Below are 17,936 nucleotides of genomic sequence, written 5' to 3' on the forward strand. Positions count from 1 at the left end.
GGACAACGCAAATATTATTCCTGACGTGTGTGTGTGTGTGTGTGTATATATATATATATATATATATAAACAATAGTGCTCGTACCTCAGAGCACTACAAAAAATAATCCTAGAATTATTGGAGTATGTCATTTTAGTTTTGTGACATTTGTAGGAATATCACTGTATTTCATTTTTATTTTACACAATATTCCATTTTATGTCGATCAGCTCTTTCCTTTATTTTTGTAGCTGTTTGGCTGGGAGAAATGAAATGGTTCTGAGGCCATTTTTCACATCTACTCAACTAACCATAAATGGCTACTTCATTCTATAAAGGCATTATAAATATCCACGTATGTGAGGCCGTAACCTGGATTCCTCATCTTTTGGGGGTTATTCCCGTCATTAGGCCCCCTTCCGTCACAACGTGACAGGTCTGGAGGAAAAACAAACGATCCCATGGCCTCCGGGAGGAACTCTTGAGGCTCCTCTTCCGCTTTGTTTTCCCTCACAGAGCTTTATCTTTCTGCAGTATGACAGAGGCTCACCTGAGGAGACGTGTTGCAGGACTTTTTGAAGGATTGCTACACGCCTGCCTGGATGGAGACATCAGTGCATAGCTATGTAAAAAGTTGCCTCACTGCAGGCACGGGCATGTTTTAAAACATCTTTAATTGCCACGCTCCAAGTTATACAGTTCAGAGATGGCAAAATACTCACACTCTATACTTTAGTAAAAGTATTTACTTCTGTACTTAAGTAAAAGTAAAAAAGGAACGTCCCTAAAATGTATCGAAGCAAAAAAGCAAAAATAAAAATTTCTGTTATTTATTTAGCGACCACATAAGAAATTGTTTTACCTCTCCCACACACTCAATTCACTTTTAAATCAATTCAACACACTAAAACTTATCCAAGCTTATCGCTTGAAAGCATTGTAAATGTATTTTCAAAAAAAACCCACATTACAAACATAAAATGTATGATTATACTATTGGTAGTGCTGGATTAGTTGTAGTAATATCTCTAATATGAATGATAGGATAGTAGTTAGCTATTAGCTAGCAGTAGCTGCGGTAGCAGTGGTAGGAGAAGCAGTTGTAGTTGTAGTAGTAATGTCAGTAGTGGTAGTGTTGCTAGCAGTTTTTAGGAAGTAGTGGTCATGGTAGTACTGTATTGTTCGTATCTAAATGGGACCTGGTGGCATTAATCCAATGAAAAGGCAAATGAATGTGGTTTCTCTTAGTTAGCCACATGTGGGTTAATGATGGCCATTAGCCACAAAAGGCTACGTGGCCAAACTTGGTTATTTGCTCCATTTTGGTTATTTAGCCGGCATGAGACGGATGGCTCCTTCTATCGCTGGTGACGCTGATTAGCTTCTCAAACACAACGCTCTCCATCACTGCCCCCGAGACCACACATCGCCATCCCGGCATGCTTTGCTCCATATCGCAACATACAAGACGAAAGTGGTGGTCCCAAAATTGCAAATAACATTGTCACTCCCATGTACACTTCACCGAATGTTATAAATGGCCAGTGGTGATGATGTCATTATAGTGGAGGGTGGGTGTCAATTGAATAATGGCATCTCCAGCAGAGGGCATTGAAATGACATTGCGGGAATAACAAAACTTGATTGTCACTGCAGGCGATTTACGAGCACTCCATAAATGTTTATTAGCTTTTTCCCCTTCTATTTAGACCGTCTCAACGGCAGTCTGTTTATGAACACAACCTCTAAAAGGGGGCTCATTTGTGTGCTCTGTTCTTTATTTTAATATTGACACACCAGTGGGTCGCTTCTTTTTACACTTGGATCACAGCAGTGAAAGAATGTTAATTAAATCAATACCTGGATGGTTAAAATGTTACTATGTTGACAGTTTTACTAATAGTATACTGTACAAGTAGTAGTTCAATTTGTGGTAGTAGTAGTGGTGGTAATGACAGCGGTAATCTTCCTAGTAGTAATAGTGACAGTATCGGTGTTGGGGTGAAAGAAGGATGTGAAAGAAGAAATGAAGGATGTGCATGACATAGCAGCCAGTCACATGTAGCTTCCTTCCACACAATACGCATGCAAATCAACCTGCAATTTCCCCATACACACATATGACGCTATCATGACAATTTTTTCCTCTTCCGATCCTCCCTGGTTTCTCTTTTCAGACAGGAAGTCCTCCAAAAGAGCATCCTAACCTGCGCTCGGAGCCACCTGGAAAATGACAGCTACAAATGAAAAGATTTAAATTTGAAAGATACTTAAGATGACTAGTAGAGCCACATTACTGACATAAGTCTCTCTCTGTCTCTCTCTCTCTCTGGTCAATTGTTGGTCACTATATTTTGAACAACTTCAGCAAGCAAACTGAGTTGAGTTCTTACTAATACTTGACATGACAACTCAGTGGCGTGAGTGTACATTCATGTGTGTGCGTGTGTGTGTGTGTGTGTGTGTGTGTGCACTCATGCATCTTATTGATGGATGCGCCCGTAAACTCTCATTGAAGCCCTTAACACAGCCAACGGCGCCCGTGCATTAACGTGAGTGAGCGCACAAGATGAAACTGCGCTGAGATTTGTGTGACAAATTGTGAGCGTGTGCGCAAAGTGGCAAAAGTGCTAAATTGTGTCGCTTAAAAACATGACAGCGGCACTCGAGGGCCACAGCACTAAATGTCTCGCCGCCTAATATACCTTCGAGCATAATAAGCGTCATGGGCAAAGGGACCATAAATTACAGAAATGCACTGATATGGAGGAAAAAAAAAGATCATGTTCGTATAACTACCATTTGTCATAAAAGCCAGAAGAGAGCATCGAGCAAACACTTTACATTCTAATGCTGTTGGTGTGGTAGTAGTGGAACTGGTTTATCATAGTCGTAGCGCGGCGACAATAGTTTTTGATTTTTAATGTAGCTAGTTAGTTTTTATTTCCTTTTGACTTTTGTTTTTCAACTGCAATTTTTAACTGCAGTTGCAGCATTGCGCCACTATAGAGGCGCTGTATCAACGCAGTGTACAGGAAAGACCTGAAGCAACTACCAAAGAAGAAACTACCATCGTGTTTTTTTCCCCCGCTAGTCGGTGCTATCGGCGTCCAGATTTTCCCTGGTGGATACAGCAAATGGGTAAATATTGCCTTTTTTTTTTTTAGCAGTCAAGCATGTCGTGTTTGTTAAAATAAAAGTCTCCTCTTGTCAAAGTAACGTTTATGATTTTTAGCTTTGCAGTGATGGCAGGGGTATGTAGCCTCTTCCGTTTCCAATTAGGAGCAGAATAACACACAGTCATCGTGTATGTGACTGAAACATTATTTTTTATAACTTTTTCCAAATCGTCTCAAAAACATACTAGCCAGTGGCCTTGACAAGCAGGGGCTAAATCAAATATAACAGGATCGGGCATACTGAGGAAGGCATGCACTGTTATCCACAAAGCAGGCAACCACTGCCCCCCTTGTGGGACAGCAACTATAGACTGGACACATTAAAAGACATGAAGTGACGGCAGCATATTAATGATGGTAGTACCTAAAAACACTCAACTAATAAAGGTACAAAAACTAAAATAAAATAGTTTGACATGTTTTTTTTTTTAATGGGAGACACTAGTGGACAGGGACCAAAGTACGCTTGAAGCCTGCTTCAAAGTAATCTATGATTGTCTTAAACAATTTAAAATGTTTCCTGTAAAAGAAAGTGAGTCAGTTGAAATTACAGAATGCATGCACTTTGTGGCGCACCGTACCACTTCTGCTTCAATTTGAGCCAGGAAAAACCCTGTTTAAGCAGTAGTAGTATTAGTGGTGGTGATAATGGTTGTGATAGTTTTCGTAATGGTAATAGTGGTGGTGGGAGCAGTAGAGGTGGTTGTAATTTTAGTATTAGCCGAAGAGGTGATGTTTTGTAGTAATGACAGTGGTAGCAGTATTAGTAGTAGTAGTACTGTGTAGTAGTGAGGGTAATTGTAGTACTGTAGTGGGAGTGGTAGCATTGATAGTGGTATAAGTGGTAGTAGTAAAAAAATAGTTTTAGTAGTGATTGCCCGAATGTTGATAGGGGTTATAGTGGGAGTGGATGTGGTAGTAGTAGTCGTAGTAGTAGCAGCAATTTTAGTAGTTCTGTGTATGTGCGTTAAAATCTCAATAGGTCAAAATTTGTGGCTGTGCATGACATCACATGATAACCCAGCCTATCTCACTTGAGAGCACAATTCAGCTTGCTTCACCAGTAATAAGAATCATAAGAAGATTTTCCCGCTTCCACAGAAGACCTTTTCATCCGACCAATCGCAGTGGTCGTGGATTTAAAATTTAGATGCCTAAACGGTCCCAATTGGCCTTTTAATGAGCCATACATTTATTAAGAGTGACATTATGGGCTGCCTTACGTAAATGAGTGACAAGCAATGAAAAGGTCGAGGAGCTTTTTTGGTAGTTTCTGCCCATTTTACCTCCTTTTCCTACTGACAATAAAAAGATAAACATGTTAAAAGCTGCCGCGTGACATTTAAAATGACATCGCGGGTACTTTTGGCCTCACCGATCTTTAAGGGTGCCACTAGTAAACAAGCCCTTTCGTGCTATTTAACCACGACACAGCGGTTGACAAAACTGGACGAATTGGCTTACATGATGATCTAAACCTCCTCAGACACCATCCTTTGAACGTGTGAAGTGTCAGTTGAAAATTTGATGTTGCTTGGAAGGGAGACGGCTCTCTGGCCACATTGTACAATTTTAAAAGGTAAAATTGATTCAGAAGTAGATGTGGTGGAAAGCCAGACCTAATTGAAGCCCGAAATAACGGTTCTGTTCCTCAAGTTCTAGCCCAAATATGAAACCGAAATCCTTGTTTGATACCCCAGTTCTATCTTGAACAGGGGTGTGTAGACTTTTTATATCCAATGTTTGTGTTTCGTTAGAATCCGAGAGATCCTTTCAGACAGTCACACGCTAATTAATCTCCCGAGGCCTGGTAGTAAATAAAGCCCAACGGTGCGTTTACGGCACGCCGTCTGTGCCGGCATTTTTTTTTTCCTTACAAATGTCATCAAACTTTATTGACCATGAACAAAAATGAAACACATGCTGCCGAAAACGAGTGGGACCCTACGGCCCCAAAAAAAAGAATGGCGGTCATCTTCTTGCGGGCCCATTTGCTCGTAAAGCACACATACGCTCACGTGCCATGAGCTTCAGATGGACGCACGTTGATTGTGGAGCAGCGCAAATTTGAAATTCCAACCCGGGCTCAAAAACCGACTTTGAAAGCTTAGCCCTCATTTGAAACCCTGACTCAGGCTCAAAGCCCTACTTTGAAACCCCACCCCTGACTTGATACCTTAATTTGAAACCTGAGTGCTTGTTTAAAACCTGATCACAGGCTCCAAACCCCACTTTTAAAACTGGGCCTTGTCGAACGCCCTGCTTTGAAAGCTTAACCCTCGCTCAAAAAATACTTTAAAAGCCTAACCCTTGTTTGAAACCCTACTTTGAAAACCTGATCCTCTGTTGAGACCCGAAGACCGGCTTTGAAACCCGAAACTTATCTTAAAACACTAATTTGAAAACCTTTCCGTCGTTTGAAACCTGAACACAGGCTTGAAACACTCATTTTTAACCCTAACCCTTGTTTGAAACCCTGACTTAGTCACTAAACTACCTACTTTGAACTGATTCTTTAAAACCTTAACTCTTACTTGAAATTTGAAATCCTAATCTTTAATTGAAACCTCAACCCAGCTATGAAACCCTATTTTGAAACACTCACACAGGCTTAAAACGTTCAACCTGGCTTAAAACCCGAATCACGGTTGAAACCCGAACCAATCATGGAATCTTCATTTTGAAATCCGTAACCATTGTTTGAAGCACGCTTGAAACCCGACTTTTGAAACTCTACACAAACACACACAAACGCACAAGCGCACACTTTTTTTTTTTTTTTTTTTTTTAACCGTCTTCTTCATCTACTTACTTTCTTCCTCCCCCCTCGTCCATTCCCCGGATATGTATAAGGACAGCCGGATCTATCACTGGCTGCCCTGCGGATATACGCGGACAAAATTAGAGACTTTGATTTTCTAATACCATTAGAAGCTGTATGTGCGCGTGTGTGTATGTGTGTGTGTCATAGGCCGAGTGGAGATCCGATGGAGGACTCAATAAGAGAGGATGAAGATCTGAGATTTATTAGTGGACACAAGTCCAAAATCAATCAGGTGATTGAATCAGGATATTATTGGTCGTAAATTAGAGACTTGTTTATGTCAGACAAGGGGGGAGTTTGGGCATTGTGTGTGTGTGTGTGTGTGTGTGTGTGTATTTATATATATAACCTGTGTTAGTGTGTGTTGCTGGCTAAGTGCAGGAGAAGGAAGAGCAAGGTAAGCTTCTTGGGCAGCTTATCTGATTGTTGACGTCATGATGAGCAATACATGCCTCTTGTCCTTAAGCCTGAGTGGAATGTCGTCCTTAGGTCATCTCTTGGAATCATTGGGTTGATCAATATTGTTCCCACAAAACAAAACGCCTTGTTTGGTGTCTCTCCATGCTGGAAAACGTGGAAAATTTGTGTGTTCTGGCGAAATTTAACGTAACCTCACAAAAATGAATTCTGTATTATCGTTCAGGGAAACGGGTGAAAGAATTAAAACCAAAATTGATTAAAATAATTAAAATCGAAAGAGAAAAAAAACATTTTCCTGAATAACTTAAAAAAAACTAACTAAAAGAAAACTAACTGAAACTACATTTTACGTTTCGAAAACAAACCAAAACTATCATTTTTGTTTTTGTAAGTTAATTTCTTACATTTTGGGGTACATTTAATCCAAAGTGTGGTGAAATGTTTTGCATTTTATAAGACTTAAATGTATCCGTTTGCCTTAAACCCAAAGTGTGGTGAAATGTTTTGCATTTTATAAGACAATGAATCTTGTTTCTTCTTCTTCTTCTTCTTCTTTTTTGTCTTCTTCTTATGACAGTCTGGTTTCTTCTTCTTCTTCTTTTTTGTCTTCTTCTTATGAAGTAAATCTGCCCGAGAGGGACAAGCAGAATACTAATATTGACTACTTTTATAACCGCAATGTTCCGCATTGTTTTGGTTTGCGGATAATTTCCTCAAAAAATTGTACTTCATTAGTACATTCATATACTTGATAATTTTTGGCATTTTTTTTTTTTTTATACCCACGGAAAATCCACTTTCAAGCCACGGACTCAAGATTTGCTCTCCACAGAATCCGGAATCAACACCTTTTCTCTGCTGAGTGCTGCGTGGGGACTACCTAAGGCACACGGAAATCATTTTCCAGTGTCCTTGTCTATTATTAATGTCAAAATGTTCCTTCTTGGGTGTCATCATTTCTCACGGTAAAGCGACTCCCTGGTTTGACATTGTGATAAAAGAAGAAGAGCGACAATATAAAGATAAGAGCTTGTAAAAATAGAAGCGCCAGAGAGCGCTGGTGATTTACAAACCGGAAGCGACACAACGGTAAACATGAGACTTGTTTTTGTATGTGTGTGTGTGTGTGTGTGTGTGTGTGTGTGTGTGTGTGTGCGCGCGTCTAACACTTGTATGAAAGCCAGAATCTTTCTTCCACCATTTTGACCCTTTTGCCGTCATAACGTTCGTCATCATAAACCAATGCCTGATCGTGGAGTTGGACATCACCAAGCCAGCAACTAAAAATAAAAAACAATTGTTTTCTTCCAATTTTACTTCACGGGAACACCAAAGTCAAACAAAATCTGAGGCCGTGATGCAAACGGTTGGTTAAGAAGAACCAAGGGTCAACTGAGAATAAGAAAGGAAAAGTGAAAGGGCGGAACAGTAAAAGAGACTTACGATTGGAAAGACGGGCGAATTAGAGCAAAAACAGACACGAAAAGAGGGAGGCGGAAAAGTGTCCAAAAGCTTCTGGAAAGTTGATTCGGAGCTAATAATAATAATCTGTTTCCTGCTCTAATGACGGAGAGAAGAATGTTTCCCAGCGTCCGCAAGAGCAAATGAGAGCCAGGCCTGCTTGAACTAGCAACTGCTAACTTTCAAGTCGCATGAAAAGCATGATCACGGGTCACAAACGCACAGAAAGGGAGGCCATTCTGAAATTGTCAAAACTCCCAATTGCCAAATACGCTGGTGCCTTGAGATCCCAGTGACCTGACTAACAGTATAAGGTTTGCCTTTTGAAAGTCCGTTGAGCTGTACGCTAACAAACAATACAAAATGGCGTTGACATGCTAACAGTTAGCATTGGTAGCTGCGGTCAATGAATATATATGTATCTAAATGTATATGTCATCTTTTCAAATATTGAACAAAAAGTCCAAGAAGAGATGAACCCGCGGTAGCCAAACCGCGATTGTCCACTTTCTTCTTCAACTCCCACCAATGAAAAAAACAACCAATATTCCTGCAGCTCACTGAGCCATTTATAGTCGTTGTGAAACACTTCTACTTTTTGTCATTGCATGACTATATCATCTCATCTTTCCTCAGCTTCCCTCCCTCCATCCTCCCCCTCCCTCTGTAACGAGGCCTTTTTTATCAGTCACAGGGGAGGTTATTTGTCTATCAGTTACAAGGGAGAGACAGATAAGACCAGGGGATGAAACCTTCTCATCTGTTCCCTGTCTTTCAATTATTTCGGACACAGGCACGCACACACATGCACACACACACACACACACACACACACACACACACACACACACACCCAAAGTCTCAAAGAAGCTTCTAAAGTAAAAAACTTGATCTTGGAATCATCCTCGTGTGTGACATCCTCAACCTGGTCTTGTCTTTACTCTTTTGTGTGTGTCTTTTTTTTAAAAACTGCCGATGTCAAAGAGAAAATCTGGAAATGTAAAAGGAACTTTCCCAGAGTGAGTAATTTTACTTTTTATTTTTTATTGCATTTTATTTCTAATTGTTTTTTTTTTTGGGTTTTTTTTTGACAGCCCTTTTCTTGTATCTGGCCCACCCAGCATTTATGGACTTTATAAAGAGTCCTTCACTATTTCATGCATTCATTTCGTTCTTGAAAATGTTTTTATTCATTTGTAATTCAACATTCTAAAAAAAGAATGGGTCAATAAATTGATGTGAATTGAACAAAATCTATTGCTTTTTAAAATATTGTTAATATGAATTTACTCCACATTTTGCATGTATTTATTCATTATTTATGTCTTAGCCAATTATCTCATTAAATTAAATTACAATTAAGTATCGATAATGCAGTTTTAAAAATGTTCGTAAAATAAATTGTTTTATAACTTAGGAATGATTAAATACTTACTGTATGATTATTTTTTTTTGTTAAACATGACATTGATTATAAATAAAAGAAAAATAGAGCAAATATTTTTTTAAATAATTTTTTGTGCATACGGTATTTTACGTCAATTAATTCTGGTTACTTTTTTCATTTATCGCAAAAAATGATTGTAAATAAATCAAAACTTGTAAATTACACAATTTAACATATACAGTTGAACAATTTTGCATTTCTTTGAGTAATTTAATTAAATAATTTAATTAATTGGAATGAACTATAAGTAATTCCATTCGAAAAATTAGAGTAACTTGTATTTTTAAAAAAACTATTTTACATATATTTCAACTTTAAAGGTTTTTTTCCCCTCCCAACTCATCCATATATGATCTGGCCCATTTGTCTGATTAAAAAAAAAAATCGAATGTGACTTGTGTTTTTTTTTTTTTTTTTTTTTACACTCTCACACACACACACACACACACACACACACACACACACACACACACACACACACACACACACAGCCGCAGTCAGGCACTCGAGCGAGTTCATACGCAAAAAAAATCCACCAAGTTAAGTCAAGACAAATGCGTACAGTGTGCGCGCACCCACGCACTTGCGCTCGCACACGCAGGCCTGCCGCCCATCCATCCGAGCGCCTTTGATTAGATTAGACGTTATTAATGGAGGGCCTGCAAGGCGAACAGACAGCGGGGTCGCGGCAAGTTTAATTCCATTCCGGGCTAACCCGATTTGGCCTGATGCGATTGTTATTGCCCTGGTGCTAGATGTTTAGAGGAAACAATAGCCCCCCATAACACATCCAGACATCCTATTTGAGGAGGGTCGGCCGAGGGCGCCGCACGCACGAGCGCAGGCCCGGCCACGCCTCTTCCTTTTGCCGTGGCGGTCGATGATGACACCTGAACAGAGACATTTTTTCCCCAAAATGACTTACTGATGATTTTGAATGTTGGACTTACTTTTATTTTCATCACCAACGTTTTCCTCTTGGGTTTATGTCAGTTATCTTTCAAATAAATAGTAGATAGTCATGGTAGTGTTTGGGTTTCAAATCAGTGTTTCACAAGTTCAAAAACGTTTACCATAACGTTCAAAGTTATGGTTTTGAATATCAGGTTTCGAGATAGGATTAGGGCTTAAAATGAGAGTTCCAAAATAGTGTTAGGATAAAAAAAAAAGTTGGACTTCCACCCAGAATTAGGGCTTCAAGCAAGGATTAAGGTTTTAAACCAGGGCCATCATTTCAAATTATGATTTCAAACCAGAGTTTCAGAAAAGGGTTTCAAGTTAGGGCTTCAAAATATGGATTTCAAGCCACAGTTGGAGGGTTAGGATTTCAAATTAGGAGTTGAAACCAGCCTCAGGGTTTCAAAGTGAGGTTTCAAGGCAGAGTTAGGGAGTCAAATGGTGGGTCTCAAGCCTTGGTCAGCGTTTCAAAAACGTTTGAAACTTGGGTTTCTTTTGGTGCGAAACTTAGTTCAGTCGTCACCATGAGCATTTTATTCTCCTTTTTGGCTTCCCATGAATGACACGCTTGTGAAACCCAAAGAAGCCAAAGAAAAGGCAATAAAAACGTTCCAAATGTCAATCGTCTTCCTTCCTGTCCTCTTTCTGGACTCTTGTCGTACTTTTCTGTGGGGCTTTTATGTTCACTTTCCAAGTTGGTGGACTTCCATTCAAATGTGTTGGAATAGTCAGCCAGTCTGTTGTTTTTGGATATTTGCGTGCGGGGTCTGCAGTTTTTCTTTTTATGAAAAGGTACAGAAATACTGCACAATTTGACTTCCACATTAACCAATGTCACTTAAAAAAAAAAAAAATCTCTTGCCGTTACAGTTTGATCCCACCCCCCCAAAATCGGAAGGGGACATCCAACGAGCGTCTCTTTCGGAACTTCGCAACCAGGCCTGGATTCTCGCGTTCCCGACGGAGACGTCGTTTAGGCTACGCCGAGTCGATGTCACAGTGCCTGACGTTTCAGTCAGCACCTTATCAGGACGGCGGGTGAGCAAGGAAAGAAAATAAGTGAAAAGAGTGAGGGGGCGGGAAAAAAACTACGTATGGTGCGTGGTGTCGGTTTTCCCCCCGCTGTGATGGATGGTTTTGGCTGGAGCTGTGACCCTGCTGATTGCGTGCATGTTCTTCGCTTCTTTCCCTTCTGATAACATCACACACACAATCAAGACCCAATGACATTCGATTCCCACTCAGGAATTCTGACCCCAAAAAATGTAGAGGGCTCAAATGAAACCAATTAAAGTAAATGGAGTGCCTCAGGGGTGGCACGGTGTGTAAGTGGTTGGCCCATCTGCCTCACAACTTTGAGGTCTGGGTGTGAATCCGAGCTTCCTGTGTGGAGCGTGCATGTTCTTTCTCCTTCCACAGCTTCATGTTACACACCAAAAATGCGTATTCAAACATTTAGAGTGAAGGTTTTCATATTAGGGTTTCAAGCCGATTTTGAGGTTTGGAAAAATGTGTTTTCAAGGGTTTCAAACTGGGGTTAGGGTTTAAAGTCAAGGCTTCAAGCCAAGTTTTTGGTTTTCAACAAGGCTCAGGGCTTCAAAGGAATGTTTTTTATGCCTGAATTATGGTTTCAAAAAAAGGCTTTGGCTTTCAGATGCGGGTTTCAAGGCATGGATTTTGGTTTAAAAGTTAGGGTTTCAATCCAGGTTTAGGGTTGCAAAGTTAGCATTACAGCCAAGGTTAAGAGTTTCAGATGAGTGAGGGTTTCAAATTGGGGTTACAAGACAGGGTTAGGAATTCAAGGTCATCCTTTTTTAGACCAAGTTTGGGTTTCAAACGAAAGGGTTAGGGTTTAAAATTTAGGGTTTCAAGCCATGGTTAGGATTTCAAACCTAGCGTGTGGTTTCAAATAAGGGTTCCAAAGCAGGATTAGGGTAAAAATCAGGTTTTCAAGACAGGATTAAGATTTCAAATTAGGGTTTCAAGCAGAGTTTATGGTCTCACACAAGGGTTAAAGCAGGTGTAGGATTTCAAAGTTAGGGTTTAGAGAAAGAGGTATGGTTTCAGACAAAAAAACAATTTGGTTTTGAAGACAGAGTTTTAAATCAAGGTTTCAAGTCAAGTTTAGGATTTGGTTTCAGTTGAGGTTGGAAGCATTACATCACATTTTCTGTCCAAAACAAACATTTAAATAGATAAAGGTGAGACTGTAACACTTCCTGTGTGTCGTTCGGGGTGCGGTGTGGTGCTGGCAAATATTGAACATTAAACAAAGATTTGCGGCTTCGAAGTTTTCCGTGTCTGTTTGGTCACACGTGTGGAACGTCAATACGGACTGTGAAAATTCAACCAGGTGATTCCCGGGGTTTATCTTGTTTTTTTTTTTTTTTGTTTTTTTTCAGATAGCAAGCATAACTATTTGTTTAACTTTTTTACACATCCTCTTCCCCCACCGACCCCTCCGCCGTCAAGGCCGTGAAACTAGATACTCCTGACTCCCTTACTCTGTTTTCACCTGGTCGTCACGGTAACCCCACAACACGGGGGCGGCCGTGAATGAAATTCCTGTGTGTCATCAATCACTTGCCAACAAAGCGGCGACTGTTATGGAGATTGGGGGGTGGTTTTGTTTGGGAGGGGGTGAGTGTGCCAGCTGAAGCTAAGGGCCCCCTTGCATTCAGGGGCCGGTGGGGGACTGACGCCCTGGATGTTTACACGGCACTCCGACATTGGAGCTCAATCAGGTAAAGTTCAGCAGCATGTCGAGGAATGTGCGTGTCAACACATGACATGACAGTAATGTGATATTCCTTTAACATGTAGATGTTAAAAAAGAACTGGACCTAAAATTGACCCTTGTGGTACCCCGCAGTCTAGTTTATGTGTTCTGGAGAAACATGGATCCATACCTGCAAAGAAACTGGAATGCATTTGTCAATCTGCATTATACCTTGATATCATTTGAAACATCTTCAAAGCAACACACGACTCAAAACATTCAGTTTCCTTCATTATTAGGCAGTGTCTAACAACATTAATAGTGCAAATATCAATGGCATCTGCTTCTCTGAAAAGGTTTAAGTTGATCGAGTATCAAAAATAATGACGCTGCCATATTAAAAAATTTTCCCGTACTCACTGAGACATGTTGCATGCTGCAAAACGCAACTGTTCATTTGTTCCGTGGTCTGTTGTACTATAAAAATGCCGTATGGCGTCGTCAAGAATTACAATTCTTTAGATAGCTCCTAACCATCTCAGGTTTTATATCCTGCCTTCCTTCTGCTGGCAAGCCCAGCGCGTAGCTTGTACCTCAGTGTGTGTGTGTGTGTGTGTGTGTGTGTGTGTGTGTGTGTGTGTGTGTGTGTGCGTGCGTGCGTGTGTGTGTGTGTGCTCGAGAAGTTAGGTGGAAGTTAGGTGGTGAATCTTATGCATGGTCTTGAGCTTCTTGAACAGTGTTGGCATGTGTGCCGTCTGATTTAGAGCAGTGGCTATGTTCAGACATCCTTGTTTTGTCCAGCAGCGTTGTTGAGAGGCCTGGCCGTAAATCTCTTCGGCCAATAGCAGTCCATATGGCTGCATCAAGCTTTTATGGCGTGGCGCTCCGGGCTAAAGGGCTCGCTGGTGCACCACAAGCATGCACGTGTGGGAGACGGCAAGAGTACTTTGGGACTCTTTTGCAGTTTGTGTTGGAAATGTTTGCAAATATGTACGCTCTCTGGATACCAGATTCCGTACACCTGCAGAATATAGCAGTGTATTGGCATCGAATTCGGGAGGATTCTACTTTTATGGCTTTGGGACTAAATGTTTTAACCCTCTACTGTAGCTCGATCAGAAATTCTTATTATTTTTGTGGTTATTTTGTATTGTTATTTGTGAATGTTTATTTTGAAGAAAAACATGTTAGATTTATTATTTTTAAAATACATTCTTCCTGATCAAATATATTTTAACGATTGGTTGGCAACCAGTTCAGTACTTTAAAATATAGGTTTCAGTCATTTTAGAAGTAATGCATTTAAAATAAAATGTGAATATTATTCTTATTTAATATTTTTTAAAATATAGCACTTTAGGGATTTCTAAAAAAAAATTGCGACGGTTTTATATGTCTCACCTATAACTCACATGTATTATATTTAAAATATATTTTGGATGCAATACCGTTAAAATTAATACTTTTGATATGATTTAATGTGTTTAAATCATACAAATATTTTAGATTTATCCTATTTTAAGTGAACATAATTTTTTTTGAATAGGACATTTATTTTTGGGGATAGAATGTATTTAAAATAGTTTTTTTCTTTTTAAGAGGGCAAGAAACTGACTTCAGGCAAGGTCGCTGCACTAGAGGTCGCTGTTGTCGCTGTGAACAACAGCCTGTCTTCAATGCAGACCTGAATCCGAAATGAACTTCTTCCTATGATTTATGAATATGTTGTATTTCCCCGCTGGCCCTCTATAGGTGAATGAATACAAAAAGACAATGCATGCATGGATACATTAGGCACACACACCGGAAATAAAACTAAAGTATAAACTTCAGATTAGAATTTTATGTCTCGTAAATTGCGCCTACATTTTCACAAACAAATGCAAGTCCCATTCATTGCACTAGGTTTTCTCGTATTTAATACATTCAATTCTTCTTTTCAGTAATGCTGTCCTCTTTTCGGGTGTTAAGGTCAGAGCAGGGTCGTTAATATTTCAAATGGGAATGGAGTAAATGTGGAGCTCATAAATATCAAATGTACTGTATGTCCAGCTCTATGAGTATGCACAGTGAGCTCATTTCAGGTACTTACGCAAACAAACCAAAGTGTTTATTATTGTTATTATTTGTTTTATTTTATTTTTAAATCAAATGAAATGTCTTTATGGTGTCTCAGCCCCTTTCAAAAGTGTGGCATCCAGCCCTATGAGTATGCACAGTTAGCTCATTTCAGGTACTTAAGCAAACAAACCAATTTTAAAGTGTTTATTATTATTATTATTTATTTTATTTTTAAATCAAATGAAATATCTTTATGGTGTCTCAGCCCCTTTCAAAAGTGTGGCGACGTGAAGGGTAATTCATTATTCAGGCATTACCTTGGACGTGCGGCTGCTTGGCTGTGAAATACATCACCTGCTATTAATCATTCATAGACTCCATCTGTGCATCTCCAACTCTATAATACACACAAGTCATTCATTCTTGGAAGAAGAAGAAGAAGAAGAAGAAGAAGCCGTCTTATCCAAAACCTCCACTGCTGCAGACAGCAGTCACTGGGACTGCGTACCTTTTAGCATCTCATTGTCAAGTCCGAATCTTTTATCGGACAAATAAACGTATTTGATCACTTACGTGAAACCAAATAGTGTTACATTGACACAGATGGATGAGAGTACTTTGTATTTATGTTGGTTTGTTGGCTAATTGCTGCATGCTGAAAGACTTAACCAATGGGTAGGATTCTGGAATGAACTTTCGTTGTGCCACAGTGGCGCAAAAAGTTCAAATAAATTCTGCGGCTCGATTTGACGTGATAATCGATTTTTTAATTTTTTTTTTTTAAAGCAGCCCGAGAAATAACTGACCAACAGGCAACTAGTAATATACCTTAGTGACACTCTTAAGTTACGAATGAACTACTAACATTCTGAGTCTCTGATTGACTAAGTCATGAGTTAACTCTCTGACTGACTGACAGGTTAAGTAATCAGTGAAGTGAAGCACTGTAACTACCTAACCTCCATTCTGGCTAACCAAACATCAGACTACGATTTGACTGGCCAGTTATCTGACTAACTTATGTACAACAACCAACCAACCAACAAACTGAATGATGAATACAATGAATACCATTGGTATGCTAATTAACAGCCTAGCTAACCAACCAATTAACCAACAAACATTGTACAAATTAAGTCTCTGCTTGTAGCGGGTATCTTCCAGTTGACGCGTTCCGCCCAAGTGGATCCTGAAATAGATTTTTTTTAAAAAATGAATTTCCTTTTGTTTGATGTTATTTCCGCAGTGTTCTTGATGGCCCAACACGGCTTCATGAAGATGAAATATGATCCCGAACGGAGGAGCGATGGCGTCAAAACAAAGGCACGAATGCACACGCACGAAAGGAAACACAAGCTCGGACATATTCAGGCGGCGAGCTGCAGGTCTGTACCGCATTGTCTTACCGCCATCCGTCATCCTCGTGAGCGCTAATTGAAACCACCGGCGGCACCCGCTACAAATAACACTCACTCGGGCTTCTCGCTAACAAACAGACGAGCTGTTGAGGATTTTGGCAGCGCATGAAGAGAACGTGCTCGCATCCAGAGACTGCTGCTGCGGGGTCAAATCCATTTCCCCCTTGCCCCCCCCAAAAAAAGAAAAACAAATATATGTTTCTGTGAAGCATCCATAAATCATCCGATTCCGAGCTGGAATGTTTATTACATTCCAAAAGTCAAAAGTATTGTCCAGTGTAAGAATATACCGATCCCTTGATGTGTTTACAGTTTAAAAAAAAAAAAAAATCCAAACAAACTGAATTTATCATCTCGCGATATACATAAAAAATGAAGCCCAACAATGTACAGTATAAAATGAAGCTGCAGCCGATGCTTTCTCTCGGCGTAAAAAGCAGGATTTAAGAGGCTATATCGTTCGATAATCTTCAACAAAAACTCTGAAAACGCTGAAATACTTTCTGTTTTCACTCTTCTTCCTTGAAATGTACAGTGTCAAACAAAATGGTGCGCAGCCATCTAGGGGTTCACAGTAGAATTACGCCCAAAAATAAATGTGCTCAAAAACCCATCGGGTGTACTACCTTTATCTTTTGATGGGCATTTACTGTACAGGAAAAATTCTGAAGTATGTGAGTTCATAAACAGTGAACCGACAAAGGGGTTGATTGTGTATTTATTTTTCCTCTGACTTTTCCAAGCACCTACGCCACAATCGGATGGACGAGCGAAAGATGTAACACGCACACTCATGCAGGTGCACGAAAGTCAACACGCGTTCATCACGTAACCAAACGCATCAAGTTTGTCCTGACCTGTTAAGGGGGAAGCAGACACGAGAACTAATTGGCAGCCCAGAATGTTAACACCTGCACACAGCCCATGTCTTACACACACACATACACATACACACACATACACGGGAACTGAAAACAAAGAGCGAGCAGTGAAGCAGAAGAAAAGTGAGAGGAGGCGGTGTCAGTGGGTGAGGCCGACAGGCAATGATTGATGCTCGTCCATCACGCGAGGCCTGACACTCTTCCCTCCCTCCCACCTTGCCTCCATCTGCAGCAAAGTCATCTGCGTGTGCATGTGTGCGCGCGTGCGTGCGTGCGTGCGTGCTTGCTTGCGTGCGTGCGTGTGTTCCAGCCTCTTTCAATCAATACAAACTGAAGCACTACAGCCAGATTGCTGACGAGACACAAGAATTGTGTGCGCGAGGGAGGAAGCGCATTTCACATGCAGATTAAAATCCCGCCATGATAACCTTTCGAGTGTGTGTGTGAGTGTGTGTGTGGCTGGTCACGTGTCAGCAGGCCTTAAATGTCGGAGGCACTTGTGTGACAATCGGTTAGATGTTTCTGCGATACTGATAGACAACACCAATTTCAGAAGGGTGACTTCAAGGGCACCAGAACATTGACCCCC

The 17,936-nt window shown here is 40.3% G+C and overlaps 1 long non-coding RNA gene across 1 annotated transcript in view; it reads left to right on the top strand.

Annotated features, from left to right (window-relative positions):
* LOC109526712 (uncharacterized) overlaps positions 1 to 17,936 on the top strand; it is a 55,897-nt gene that overhangs the window by 30,847 nt on the left and 7,114 nt on the right. Inside the window, exon 3 of the long non-coding RNA XR_002170399.1 lies at positions 16,295 to 16,433. This is a non-coding gene — a long non-coding RNA (uncharacterized LOC109526712). The remainder of the gene's footprint in view (positions 1 to 16,294; positions 16,434 to 17,936) is intronic.

This window comes from Hippocampus comes, unplaced genomic scaffold (genome assembly GCF_001891065.2).
Source record: "Hippocampus comes isolate QL1 unplaced genomic scaffold, H_comes_QL1_v1.1 scaffold136, whole genome shotgun sequence".
Classification (NCBI taxonomy): Eukaryota; Metazoa; Chordata; class Actinopteri; order Syngnathiformes; family Syngnathidae; genus Hippocampus; species Hippocampus comes.